The following is a 14,913-nucleotide window of genomic DNA, read 5'->3' on the forward strand; positions in this document are numbered from 1 at the left end:
TCGGCATGGACGAATTAGACTGAAGAGTTTGTTTCCATGCTGTGCATCTCTATGACACTATGACTGTCTGTGTGGAGTTTGCACATTCTCTGCATGGGTTTCTGCTGGGTGCTCAGGTTTCCTCCCATAGTCCAAGTATGTGCAGGTTAGATTGATTGGCCATAGTAAATTGTCTGTAGTGTCTGGGTGGATTAACTATGGGAATGCAGGGTTGGGGGATAGGTCTAGGTGAGTTGCTCTTCAGAGATTAGGTGTGCACTCGATGGGCTGAATGGCTTGCTTCCACATGAAGGAATTGTTATGCTTCTATTAATATCAAATTTTATTTTGTTTGTCTTTAATTCTGTAAGGCATTCTCTGTGAAGTGAACTAAGGAGTAATATCTTCCAAACACTTTGGAATTTTTGAGAAATTCTTAAATATCCTGTAAGGTCTCCTTGCCACTATCAAGCTTGTTGTTTTGCATTTCATTTGTTCTAATTTTTACTGGCAGCTGTGACATATTATATATATATATAGTGTAAGTATTTCTATAGCCATTGTGATTTATTTAAATACACAGCATGAGAGAGACTTGATAATAGGGTTTTGTTTCCACTGGGTGAGTTTTATCTGCAGATACTAGAGATCAGAGTCGAGATTGTGGTGTTGGAAAAGCACAACAGGACAGGCAGCATTTGAGGAGCAGGAGAATTGACGTTTCAGGCATAAGCCCTTCATCAGGAAAGAGGCTTGTGGGTCAAGGCTGAGAGATAAGTGGGGAGGGGGGGTGGGTTGTGGGGAGGTAGATGGGAAAGCGATAGGTGGATGAAGGTGAGGGCGAAGGTGATAGGTCAGAGGGAGCAGTGATAAACAGGTCTGGAGGGTGGTGCAAAGTTGGAGGCTTGGGACTTGGATAATGTAGGCGGAGGGGAAATGAGGAAGCTGCTGAAATACAAATTTATGCTATGTAGTTTCAAGGTCCCAGGGTGGAATATGAGGCGTTCCTCCTCCAGGTATCAGGTGGTAATGGTTTGGCATTGGAAGAGGCCCAGGACCTGCATGTCCTTGGCAGAGTGGGAGGGGAGTTGAAGTGTTCAGCCATGGGGCAGTGGGGATGGCGAATGCAGGTTTCCCAGAAATGTTCTCTGAAGCGATCTGCACAACGGGTGCAACGGATCCACCGACACCCTCATCCACCTAGCTGAACTTGTTCTCACCCTCAACAATTTCTCCTTCCAATCCTCCCACTTCCTCCAAACCAAAGCGGTAGCCATGGGCACCCACATGGGACCCAGCTATGCCTGCCTGTTTGTCAGGTACTTGGAACAGTCTATCTTCCGCAGTTACACTGGCTTCACCACCCACCTGTTCCTCTGCTACATTGATGACTGTATCGGCACCACCTCATGCTCCCACGAGGAGGTTGAACAGTTTATCACCTTTACTAACACCTTCCACCCTGACCTCAAATTCACCTGGACCATCTCGGAAATCTCCCTCCCCTTCCTGGACCTCTTTATCACTGTCCCTGGCGACCGACTAACCACAGACATATACTACAAGCCCACCGACTCTCACAGCTACCTAGACTACATCTTCTCCCACCCTACCGCCTGTAAAAATGCCATCCCTTACTCCGAATTCTTCCACATCTGCCACATCTGATCCCAGGATGACCAATTCCATATCAGAAAGTCCCAACTGGCCTCCTTCTTCCATGATCGCAACTTCCCTTGCCACGTGGTTGACGATGCCCTCCAGTGCATCTCCTCCACTTGACACACCATCGCCCTTGAACACCACCCCTCCCAACATAACAGGAAACCCCCTGGTCCTCAATTTCCACCCCACCAACCTCTGCATACAGCGCATCATCGTTCACCACTTCTGCCACCTCCAAACGGAGTTCACCACCAGAGCTATATTTTCCTCCCCACCCTATCAACATTCCGAAAAATCCATTCCCTCCGTGACTCCCTCGTCAGGTCCACACCCACCACCAGCCTATACCCCATTCTTGGCACCTTTCCCTGCCACTGTAGGAAGTGCAAAACCCTCACCTCTGTCCAAGACCCCAAGGGATCCTTCCACATCCGTCAGAAATTCACCTGTACCTCTACCAATGTCATCTACTGCATCAGACGCCTGCTTGCAGATCATTTCAGAGAACGTCTCTGGGACACCCGCACCACCAACCTCATTGCCCTGTGGCTGAACACTTCAACTTCCCCGCCCACTCTGTTAAGGACATACAGGTCCTGGGCCTCTTCCACTGCCCGTTACTACCTGATGCCTGGAGAAGGAACACCTCATATTCCACCTTGGGACCCTGCAACCACACGGGATAAATGTGGATTTCAACAGCTTCCTCATTTTCCCTCCCCACATATTCTCCTAGTCCCAAGCCTCCAACTCGATACTGCCCTCCGGACCTGTCCATCACTGCCCCCACTAACCTATCACCTTCTCCCTCATCTTCATCCACCTATTGCTTTCCCAGGTACCTCCCTCCAGCCCCCATTCCCTTCCCATTTATCTCTCAGCCCTGACCCCCCCCAAGCCTCATTCCCGATGAAGTGCTTTTGCCTGAAACATCGATTTTCCTGCTCCTTGGATGCTGCCTGACCACACTCTTGTTTATGGGCCTGAAGAGTTGCCTCACCATAGGGCAAAGTATGTACTGGGGAGTGATTAAGGCATGTAAGAAGGGCATTACAATTGTCATGGGTGAATTTAATCATATTCACTAGATGAATCAGATGGGCAAAGGTAACATGGAAGATAAATTTCTCCAGTGCACTGGGGATTTCAGTGTTTTAGAACAGTATGTTGAAGAACCTACCAGAAGCAAGCTATTTTAATGTATAATTAGGTAGAGTGTATAGCAATTCTCTTCGATAAGGATCCTCTAGGAGGTAGTGATCACAACATTATAGAATTTCAAATTCAGTTTGAGGGCAAGTGACTCAAGTCTCAAACCAGTGCCCTCAACTTAATTAAGGGCAAATACAGAGTATGAAGGAGGAGCTGTCCAAAACAGGCTCAGAAAATAGACTAAGGGAAATGTCAGTGGATGAGCAGTGGGAGACATTTCAGCAAATCTTCCATAATACTCAGCAGATGTTTACTCCAGTCAAAAAGATTACATCTATGAGAAGGATGAACCACTTGCTATTAACAAACGTAGTCAAGGAGGATATTGGTATATAACGTGGTGAAAAGTAGTGATGGCGAGAGGATTGGGAAGTTTTTAGGAACCACCTAATGACTAAAGGTTAATAAAAAGGGAGAAAATTTATGATGAGAGTAAATTGACATGAAATATGAAACCAAACAGCAACTTACCATTCAGAAAGCTCATCCAGCAGACTCTATTCGGTCTTATTATGGCCTACCCAGGGCTGATCCCTTGTTCATAGACGACTTGTGCCCAATTGAGGGAATGATGTTGAGAGGGGGTTGGCTCTGTAGGTAGCCACTCACTTACTCTTGCTGACGATCCGACTCACCTCCCATTCCCTCTAACACATCCCCACTCTCCACTACAAGATAGGCAGTGCATCAAAAATGAGTCAAAAAGTGTAGCATTGGAAAAGAACAACAGATCAGACAGCACCCAAGGAGCAGAAGAGTTGACAATTCAGCATAAACACTTCAAAGATGTGTATCAAAGATGTACTTGTTCTTAGCTCAATGCAGCAATTGTGGTCATGTTTTGTTTTTGCTGGTGGAATGGGATGGACAAATTTGGTGAAGTGAATTTACTAGTCATTGTAGAACTCACCAAATTTAATTCTGTGATTTTCCAGAGAAAATTAAACTTGACCTTATAGTGTTTTAATTCAAAACCATGGATGGAATTTATTGACCATGCCAGAGATCCCATCCATCATCTAAAAAAAAAATGGCAGCACTGCCATAGCCATTTTTGGGAAGCTAGCTGTTGTCGTGTCCTGATTGAGGGCCTATCTTTCTGATATCAGGCTTCCAGGCTCATGTAAATTCTCATGTAGAGTACATATCCCTCCTCCAGGAGGAGTTGCCAGCCAGTCAGAAACTTACACTTCTCCAGCACAGGTTCTGCCACCCTTATATAGAAATAAAGAAAATAAGAACAGGCTTCTGTCACCGCTGTGGACAATGCAAAGAATTGCTGATGGAGCTGAAGCAGAAGCTAAGTGGAGCAGGTTTTTTAAAGCCAGACTGGGAGGCCGTGGTGAAGTACGAGGGGAAGGAAGCGTTAATATTTTGGACAGGTGGGAATCTTTAACCCTTGGTGGCACATGACAGTTATTGGGCATGCCCTATGTAGAAGGGATTTTACCCTCTCCAACCAATGATCCAGGGCTTTCCTGGTTGGACTGTCTGAGAGTTGCACCCCCACTGGTGGGTGGCTAAATACCAGCAGCAATCAAATTATACTCTTAATTGTTTTCAATTGTCCTCTGGGGAGTTAGGCCATCTTTGCGCTTTCTTGGCCTGGACCAAATCAATGGGAAACAGGATGAGCCAGGATTTGCACTCCACACAATCCTACCTGATAGCACCTGATCTCCAAACCAGAGGAAGTGAGGTACGAGGGTGAAGGACATGAAATACAACTCCACATCCCCCTTTTAACATCTTAACATTAATACTTCAGATTTATTCCTGGTCTATTTTAATGTAGCTTATGCTCCATAATAACATATGAATGCAATTATGGTCTGAACTGACTCACTCAAAAGTAAAATAAGATCATTACAGAATCACAGTAACGATGCTTAAGGAGATGTTTCAGCTTATTGTATCTGCACTGGCTATTTGCTAGACAGTCTCTATTAGACAGATCAGCAAAGAGATAAATTCCTTCATCACTCTCTAACTCCCACCCACCCCTACACTCCCTGTCCCACTTCCTGATCTCGTCCCTTTCCAGAAGCGATGTTACGTAAGTCATGTTACGTACCGTTGTTTTAAAAGTTGTTAACTGTGATTCGAATCTTGTACAAATGAAATAACACTATGTCCAACAAACAGCAACTATTATATTTATTATATTCAGTTTGGTAATGATTTCATCTTGCACTAAAGTCACATTTTACTAATAAATACTTGAAAACACCAAGAATATAATCTTATTATTGGGATTAAAATCTTTCCCGATTTAGTTGCAAAAGATTTTATAAAATAAATACAATGGTGCACCAGATTTGAAAATCCTTAATCCTCATGCACCCATCAAGTACAATAAGATTTTGCAGGATTACATGAAAAAAAGTGAACATGTTTTCTTCATTAGGAGAATGTTTTTGTTTCTTTTACTTCATCTTTTCATTTAAATAATTTGATTGTTTTGAAATATTTATACAATTAGACAGATTAGATTTTACAGGAACATTATTATTCCTTTAAAGATTGATAAAAATATTCTTGCTTTGTACCTACAAATTATGCTTCACAAACAGGTTTTACAGCAATGCTTTACACTGAATAACTACATACTTTACATGCTATTGCTTGAATTATTTTAAGCATGAGAATACATGCCCCTTCTGTCACCTGTAGCTTCACTTTCTCAAGGGCAGTGAGAGATGAGTGACAAGTAATGGCCTTGCTAATGATGCTCACATCCCATCAAAGAATAAAAGCAAACTGTCCACCTCCTTTCCAGTATTACTTTGCATTGCATCTCTTCAGTATGCATTTGATTTTCCTCAGTTTCATTTCCTCTCCAATTCATAGAATCCTTAGATTATCCCAGTGCAAAAGGATGACATTTGGCATATTGAATTTCTATTAGCCTCTCTAAACAGCCATCCAGTTAGCCACATTCTCCAGTAACGTTTTCTCAGATTCCCAACTTCCTCTGATAACATTTCACTTTCTCACTTATTAAGAGTCTATATACTTCTGCCTTAAAAATGTTGAAAAACTCTTTCTCCAACTTATTTTGAGGAAGGAACTTCCAAAGACTCAAACCTCGATGAGAAAAAACCCTCCTCCTCTCCATTTTAAATGGGCAACCCCTTATTTTGAATCAATGACTCTTAGTACTAGATTCTTGCAGACAGGAAATATCCATTCCTTACACACTATTTCAAGGTCATTTAAGATCTTATATGTTTTAACCAAATATCTTTTACTCTTCCACACTCCAGTGGATACAAGCCTAGCTTGTCTGACATTTCCTGATAAGACAATCCTTTCGAAGTTTAAATTCTCGTAACTTTCTCTGAACTGTTTCCATTGCATTTACATCCTTCTGTAAATAAGCAAACTCATAATGTACATGGTATTCCAGATGTAATTTCACCAATGTACTATATAACTGAAGCACAATTCTTTCTACATTTGTATTCAATTCATTTGCAATAAATAACATCCTAATTATGTGGTGTACCTGCATACAAACATTTTGCAGTTCATGTACCAGAATACCCAGATCCCTTTGCATCACAGTTTCTGCAATCTCTCACCATTTGGATAATTTACATCTCTTTTGTTCTTCTTGCCAAAATAGTCAGTTTCATATTTTCCATATTACACTCTATTTGCCAGATCTTTATCCATTTATTTACCGGTCTACATCCTTTTGTGGTCTTCTAGTGTCATCTTCATAACTCATTTTTCTAATCACCTTTATGTAATCAGTTAAAGTAGCAAACATACCTTCATTCCCTACATCCAAGTCAATGATGTAATTAGTAAAAAGTTGAGGGACCAGCAACAACTCTTGTCGCATCATGAATTCCTGAAAGCCTAAAGGAATCCTATTTTTTCCAATTGTTTGTGTCCTATTAAGCAGCCAATCTTCTATTATTAAAGTTGTTATAGTAGTGCAGTTGGAAAAGTTCAAGGTAATCAGGCAGAGTCAATCAGCTTTCCAGAGAAAGATGTTAAAGTAACTCCCTATATTTTGCTGTTTCCTCCTTTGAAATCTACTGTGGAATTTGTATCAATCAGTTCATTCCAAATTCAAAATACAAATGATGTAAATTCAGGCAACACCCTGGTTTGTGATGCTTTAACAAATGGAAACAGATATTCTTTATTTCTACTTGACATTTTAATCTAGCTCTCTTTTACTCCTCTTCATTTCTTCCTCTTTTCCAATGATACCCCTTTCCCTAGGACTACTTAATATGAAGAGAAAGATCAATATTGGCAATGAAGAGTTAAATACTAATGGTTCTTTATTAGTTGATAAAAGGGGATAGAGTGAAAGAACTTAGTGAGATATATGGAGCAAAAGGTTAATTGTATCTTTGCTCAAAAGGCTGAACAAGAAGCTGAATAAGAATTGGTGCCATTACAGGACCTCATCAGTGGGAGTCATAAGAACAGAACAGTAATTTAGAATAACAATTTATTTTTATTTGTATTTATGAAAATACAGTGACACGTGTGAAAGTCACTCACCACAATTTGATATCATTTTATTTACAGAAATGATAAAAAGAAATAATAGAAACAATATTAGGACAAGATTCATCTTTTGTTCCCTCTGTGTGATCTAGGTTAATGGAGTAGCTGCGGGTCACCACTGAAGCTGCCCTGAGGACACTAAAGTGAGGATTTCTGGATTGGAACCACCACGCTACCACTGCCAAAGCCTACACCGAAGTCACTGCATCGCCGCCATAGCAGAGGGACAGATCAGACTCACCCCAAGTCACCGTTGCTGAAGCCGTCGGCATCTCAATCACCACCTGAAGTTGTCACCATAGCCATGAGGAACGATCTGGAATGACCATGCCATCACTGCTGTGGCCACCCTGAAACCGCCACACCACTGCGAGGAGGAACGGGCCAGTCCCACTGATGATGATGTCGTTGATAAAACTGCAGCCACAGTGACCATGAGGGATGGACATTCGGTTCTACCATGCTGCAGCAGCAGGCCCTTGCAACCGCCTTCCTTCACCGGAGCTGCAGAAAAGAAGAAAAGGTGAACTGTGATTCAAAAGAGAAATGAAGAAATGAAGATAAAAAACAAAATAAAAAGAGCAAAGAAGAACGCAGCTGACCAGTTGAATGGGATTGGGAGTGTATGGGCACAGAGCCCAAACACTTCCTGCCGTCGCCATCTTAGAGTATTATGTCATAAGTGCCAAATGAGTGGATCCTTGACAGCATGACCAATAGCACAAAACTTAAAAATGGGCCGCAACAATCCTTAAATATACAAAGGATCTGAGGTGCCGAGGAATGGCATGAATATTTTCTGGGGCATACAATAAACCTGCTCCAGGACTTTGGCTCCTCTGATCACATGGGCACATTAAAATTAATTCTGGTTTGATTATATCATGGTTTATGGGAAGAAAATCAATTTTAAGTTGGATACAAAGGTAAACGTATCCATCCTATCAGCGTATATCATGGTTGAAGCAAAGATTTCTCTGATCATTTTCCATTCAAATTTGGTGCACACAAGGTATTCAGTCAGAGTCAGAGGGCTTACATAGATGACACTTCATTGCAATAGAAAAGACATCACCAAACCTTTGTATGTCATTTCTAACCACCACTCTTCTTTATTAAGTGGAGATGCTTTTCTGGATTTGAATCTTCTTTATTTAGCAATTGCCAGAGAACATGAAATTGATTCAGTGCATCAGTTGAATCAGTTTCACTACAGGAACTCCATCACTAAGACCACATGCAAATAGTGCAGATCCCTTATTGCTTTCAGGGAAGAAACTAGAAGTAATGTGGAAAGACGGTATCAAGAATGAAGGTGGTGAGCTGCAAGAAGCCTTATAAATCTTAGGTTTTTTGGGGAATGAGGTGAGAGAGTGAAGTTTCCATTGATGCAGATGATTTGTGGAAGAAAAGGCAAAAATTGTGATGTCTTCATTCTTACATGTTCTGTAACCTGAAAAGGAGCTTATAGTATTTCACTCAGAAATAAACATCAACAAAGCTTCTGTCTTGTCTACAGCTGTCCACAATATCACAGAATTCTCAGATTATGAAGTTAGAAAAGCATCTTAAATCAAGCATGGAGGATGTGTCAGCTTTGACACAGGCTCAGGAGCAGGATTGAAACTCACCTTTAATAGCAGGAATTGTCTATATATAACACAAATTGAGAAAAATTAACAAAGAACATCAAAATGAATTTGCTCGGCAGAGAAAATTTCAGACCTTGGAAACAGCCAATCATTGATTAACTGGAAACAGTTCCCGAAAAGCTATCCAGGGAAAGGAAATATGTTAGTCCCAATTGGATCAAGTTTGTTCCTTCACCAAACCATGATAACACTTGAGGTTTCTTTCATAATGAAGTAGAGGCCTAAGCTGTAGAACTTCAACAGCTGATCACAGCTTTTCAGAAGAGCTTCTTGGGCAACCACTACCATTGAAGGAATTCCTGAAAGCCCACTTTCAATGTCTTCTATTGTTCAAGGTAAAGAAATCCCAATTTTTCCCCGACATCTGTGGAATCTTGATATGCATAGAAGAGCAGCCTCCATTTGCTACACCTGTGGCAATCCTTTTACTGTGGAGGAATGACCAATTCTTACTGTGGATTCCAGAAATATTCATCCCAGACAAGACTCAAACTCAGGTGGGAAAGAAATAGCATTGTTTTTACAGGCAGATTGTCATTAGAGGCTTGAACCACGCACTACTGAAGCTTATGCTTTCCAAAGACAATAACAAGGTTCATTTATCCGACCCAGCCACAAGCTAAAAACATTGTTGGAGATTGATGCCTCTGGTGGAAGACTCTTTGGCGTGGAATGGGGGCAGGCAGGTCTGTATTGGATTTGGGCTGATATGTGTGGGTGTAATTAGATTAATATTACTAGTTAGAGTTGATTGGTTAAAAGTGCAGTGAATGAACTTGGGAGAGGTGATGGTGTGGTGGTGAGATGTGGCATGAAGGAATAACAATACTTTTACTCTGGTAGTAGCTACTGAGCATGTGCATAAGGAACTATGTGATGAAGATATCAGGACAAGATACAACAGGACCTGAGTATGTAGGTCTCAGACAGGCTCTCTCCTAGTTTCTCTAATGTACTGTCTTATGTTTCATAAAATGTTAAAGTTTATTTACCTGAGTGCAAGCCTGATCTTATTATGTAAACTATCGCAACACTAAAATCAATCCATCAAATGCTATGCATCTGCTGCTCAATACACTTCACAAATATTTAAAACTGAAAAGTAATCTCAGTTCCTGTTGAGGTACTGATGTTTGTGGAGCATGATTCTCATAGCACTGTCTCTATTACCCATTCACTTGTGTCACATTCATAATCATATTGATGCTTATCTTCAATGATCTCCAAGTTTCATTCTTTGCTTGAAAGATAATTATCATACTCCTTCAGTGGACTGAATGGCACATTCAGAAAATTAAATAAAAATATTAGAAAAAAACAGGAAAACTAGACTCTAGCTAATTAACTACTAAAAACAATACAAGTAGCTTTATGACAAACAAAAACTGCTTTACGTTGCGATTATCATCACAACCTTCATTGGCTATTAAAAGTGAATTTACTTTAAACAATGGGGCCAGTTTGACATTTTCACACCTTTTAACAATAATAATGTGGAGGTTTTCTTAGATAACTGGAACAACATTATTAATATTGGACTTTTACATCCTAGATATTTCACCAGGACTGCTCAGTCACCATCCAGCTTAACAATATAAAGTTCAGCTTCCCATGAAACAGTGGTCTTTATCAAATTAGATTCCAGCAAAAAAATGTTTACTTTATTTGTAGCTTCATGAAATATCATTCATTTCCAGAGAGGAAATAAAAATACTAAAGACAGATAACAAAAAACAGGTTCATGGAATTCCTGGTGATATTTGGTGTCTTTAACATGTAAAGCAGTTTGACCACAAAGAAGCAAATACTTGCTCATATTCTGAAAGGATATTAAAAGTCTGCATATGGTACATGTCCTGATTTTAAACATCTAGGGTTGCGTTTTTAGATAGATCTGATGCTACTGTAATTCAGAAATATTGGCATTATTTCCCATAGTTATCCTTCATGATGTTTCTGAAGGACTTTATGTTAAGGTAGCTCCTGTGACCTTCCGTGTACCAGGGCAGACATGGAAACCTGTCTTTACATTTCAAGCTGATTTCATATGAATCATGGGAATATATTTACAAATTATCAGGTCATAAACTCAGTGTTCCTGTTATTTTTGTTCTTGGTTATCCAAGAGATCCTTCACTGTTAATGGAATTTCATCAGGGGTTTGGATTGTCAGTATTTTCTCTTGTTTGGAAAGGGTAAGTTTTCCCGCATAAAGATGGACTTACCTTGGGAGTCGGGCCTCCATTTTGCCAGAGCGGTGAGGAGAGAAGGAGGAGTGAAGCGAGGGCTGTCGGGAAGGGTAAGTTTTCCCGCATAAAAAGGGACTTACCTCGGGAGTTGGGCCTCCATTTTGCCAGGCTTAATTTATATTTGGGCAGGGGCTAAACCCGAGGTACTACACATGTAGTATCTCCCTCCTGACCCCCCTCCTCTAACCAGAAGAAAAAGACCCTATAAGGTAAGGCTTTTATTTCTTATCTTTCTTTTTCATTTATTTAAGTGCATTGTTTGGTTTCAGTTCGTTCATATAAAGCTAAGCTTACAATGGCAGGGGACCTCCCTGGTGGGAGCTTAGGAACGTGTCTGATGTTCCTGACTCTTACACTTGCAAAATTGTGTCCGGCTGCAGCTGTTGTTTGTCACATGATGACTCTGGAGCTGCGGGTGGACTCACTGTGGAGCATCCGCGATGCAGAGGAGGTCGTGGATTGAACGTTTAGTGAACTGGTCACACCACAGGTTAGAATTGCTGAGGGAAACAGTGAATGGGTGACCAAAAGACAGAAAAAGAGTAGGAAGGCAGTGCAGGTGTCCTCTGCGGTCATCTCCTTCCAAAACAGGTATACTGTTTTGGATACTGTTGAGGGAGATGGCTCACCAGGGAGGGCAGCAGTTGTCAAGATCATGGCACTGTGGTGGGCACTGCTGTTCAGAAGCGTGGGAAAAAGATTCGTAGGGCAATAGTCATAGGGGTTTCTATTGTGAGGGGAGTAGATAGGTGGTTCTGTGGCCGAAAACAGGACTCCCGGATGGTATTTTGCCTCCCAGGTGCTCGGGTCAGGGATGTCACTGATCAGCTGCAGAGCATTCTAAAAGCGGAGGGTGAACAGCCATTTGTCTTGGTGCATATAGGCACCAACGATATAAGTAGAAAGCGAGATGAGGTCCTGAAAGAAGAATTCAGGGAGCTAGGAGAGAAGTTAAAGAGGAGTTCCTCAAAGGTAGTGATTTCAGGATTACTACCAGCGCCATGTGCTAGCCAGTGTAGAAATGAAAAAATGGGCAGGATGAACATATGGCTTGAGAGATGGTGTAGGAGGGAGGAGTTCAGATTTGTTGGACATTGGGACCAGTTCTGGGGAAGGTGGGACTATTACAAAAGGGACAGTCTACATCTGAACCAAACCGGAAGAAATGTCCTTGGGGAAGTTTTTGCTACTGCTGTTGGGGAGGTTTTAAACTAATGTGGAAGGCGACTGGGAACCAGAAGAGAAAACAAGTAGGCAGTGAGGTGGAGACTGGAGACTGTAAGAATTATGAAGATAGCATTAATAAAGGGAAGAATAGGCAGAGAGCAGGTGAGCGCAAAAGAACTGGTGGTCTGCAAAGCATCTACTTTATGCAAGGAGTATATCCGCCATATCCGCCACAGATTCACCTGCACCTCCACACATATCATCTATTGCATCCTCTGTACCCGATGTGGCCTCCTCTATATTGGGGAGACAGGCCGCCTACTTGCGGAGCGATTCAGAGAGCACCTCTGGGACACCCGGACCAACCAACCCAACCACCCTGTAGCTCAACATTTCAATTCCCCCTCCCACTCCACCAAGGATATGCAGGTCTTTGGACTCCTCCATCGTCAGACCACAGCGAAACGACGGTTGGAGGAAGAACGCCTCATCTTCCGGCTAGGAACCCTCCAACCACAAGGGATGAACTCGGATTTCACCAGTTTCCTCATTTCCCCTCCCCCCAGCCTGTCTCAGTCAAATCCATCAAATTCAGCACCGCCTCCCTAACCTGCAATCTTCTTCCCGACCTCTCCGCCCCCACCCCAATCTGTCCTATCACCCTCACCTTGACCTTTTTCCACCTATCACATTTCCGACGCCCCTCCCCCAAGTCCCTCCTCCCTATCTTTTATCTTAGCCTGCTGGACAAACTTTCCTCATTCCTGAAGAAGGGCTTATGCCCGAAACGTCGATTCTCCTGTTCCCTGGATGCTGCCTGACCTGCTGCGCTTCTCCAGCAACACATTTCCATCTCTGATCTCCAGCATCTGCAGACCTCATTTTCTCTTCAGTATAGTGTGTAAGGCAGATGAACTTAGGGCTTGGAATGGTGTCTGGGAGTATGACATTATTGCCATCACAGAGACTTAGTTGAAGGAAGGGCATGATGATTGGCAACTAAATGTTCCAGGATATATATGCTTCAGACAGGACAGGGAGGGAAGTCAAGGTGAAGGGGGAGTGGAGTTGCATTGCTGCTCAGGGATGATATCACGGCTGTGCTAAAGGAGGACACTATGGCGGTCTTGGGTAGTGAGACATTATGGGTGGAGCTGAGAAATAAGAAGGGTGCAGTTACATTGTTGGGGCTGTATTACAGACCTCCCAACAGTGAGCATGAGGTAGAAGAGCAAATAGGTAAGCAGATTATGAATAGATGTAGAGGCAATAGGGTAGTGGTGATGGGAGATTTTAATTTTCCCAGCATTGATTGGGATACACTTAGCGTCAGAGGTCTGGATGGAGTAGAATTTGTACGAAACGTCCAGGAGAGCTTTCTAGAGCAGTATGTCAATAGTCCGACAAGGGAAGGGGCTATATTGGACCTGGTACTAGGGAATGAGCCAGGACAAGTGGTAGAAGTTGCGGTGGGGGATTTCTTTGGGAACAGTGACCACAATTCTGTAAGTTTTAGAATACTCGTAGATAAAGAAGAGAGTGGTCCTAAGGGAAGAGTACTAAACTGGGTCAAGGTCAATTATATCAAAATTAGGCAGGAGCTGGGAAATGTGGATTGGACACAACTATTTGAAGGGAAGCCCACATTTGAGATGTGGGAGACTTTCAAAGATAGGTTAATGGTAGTGCAGGATAGGCATGTCCCGTTGAAGGCAAAGGATAGGAAGGGCAAGATTCGTGAACTGTGGATGACAGGAGAAATTGTACACCTAGCCAAGAGGAAAAGGGAAGCGTACATAAGGTCTAGGCAGCTAAGAACACAATGGGCCCTGGAGGAATATCGAAAGAGTAGGACAAGTCTTAAACAAGGAATCAAGCGGGCTAAAAGGGGTCATGAAATAGCTTTAGCAAGCAGAATTAAGGATAATTTCAAGGCATTTTATTCTTATATAAGAAGCAAGTGGGTAACTAGAGAAAGGATTGGTCCACTAAAAGATTATGAAGGAAGGCTGTGTGCCAAACATGAGAGAATGGGTGAGATTCTGAATTATTACTTTGCATCAGTGTTCACTGAGGAGAGGAACATGATGAATCTTGAGATTAGATATAGAAGTTTGATTAGTCTGGATCATGTTGACATACGTAGGGAAGATGTGTTGGGTATGCTAGAGATTATTAAGGTGGACAAATCCCCAGGACCAGATGGGATCTATCCCAGGTTGCTGAGGGAGGCGAGAGAGGGAATAGCTGGGGCCCTGACAGATATCTTTGTAGCATCCTTAAATACAGGTGAGGTGCTGGAGGACTGGAGGGTAGCTTATGTTGTCCCCCTGTTCAAGAAGGGTAGTAGGGATATTCCGGGTAACCACAGACCAGTGAGCCTGACGTTGGTGATGGGGAAGTTGCTGGAGAGGGTACTAAGAGATAGGATCTATTTATATTTAGAAAAGAATGAG

General features: G+C 42.3%; 1 long non-coding RNA gene across 1 annotated transcript in view; it reads left to right on the forward strand.

Annotated features, from left to right (window-relative positions):
- Positions 1-10,175, forward strand: part of LOC122560078 (uncharacterized) — a 37,149-nt gene extending 26,974 nt beyond the window's left edge. The window contains exon 4 of the long non-coding RNA XR_015759479.1: positions 7,482-10,175. This is a non-coding gene — a long non-coding RNA (uncharacterized LOC122560078). The remainder of the gene's footprint in view (positions 1-7,481) is intronic.
- The last annotated feature ends 4,738 nt before the right edge of the window (positions 10,176-14,913 follow it).

Source organism: Chiloscyllium plagiosum, unplaced genomic scaffold, assembly GCF_037043375.1.
Source record: "Chiloscyllium plagiosum isolate Xiang-an unplaced genomic scaffold, Cpla_swu_hap1 HiC_scaffold_15, whole genome shotgun sequence".
NCBI classification, from domain to species: Eukaryota; Metazoa; Chordata; class Chondrichthyes; order Orectolobiformes; family Hemiscylliidae; genus Chiloscyllium; species Chiloscyllium plagiosum.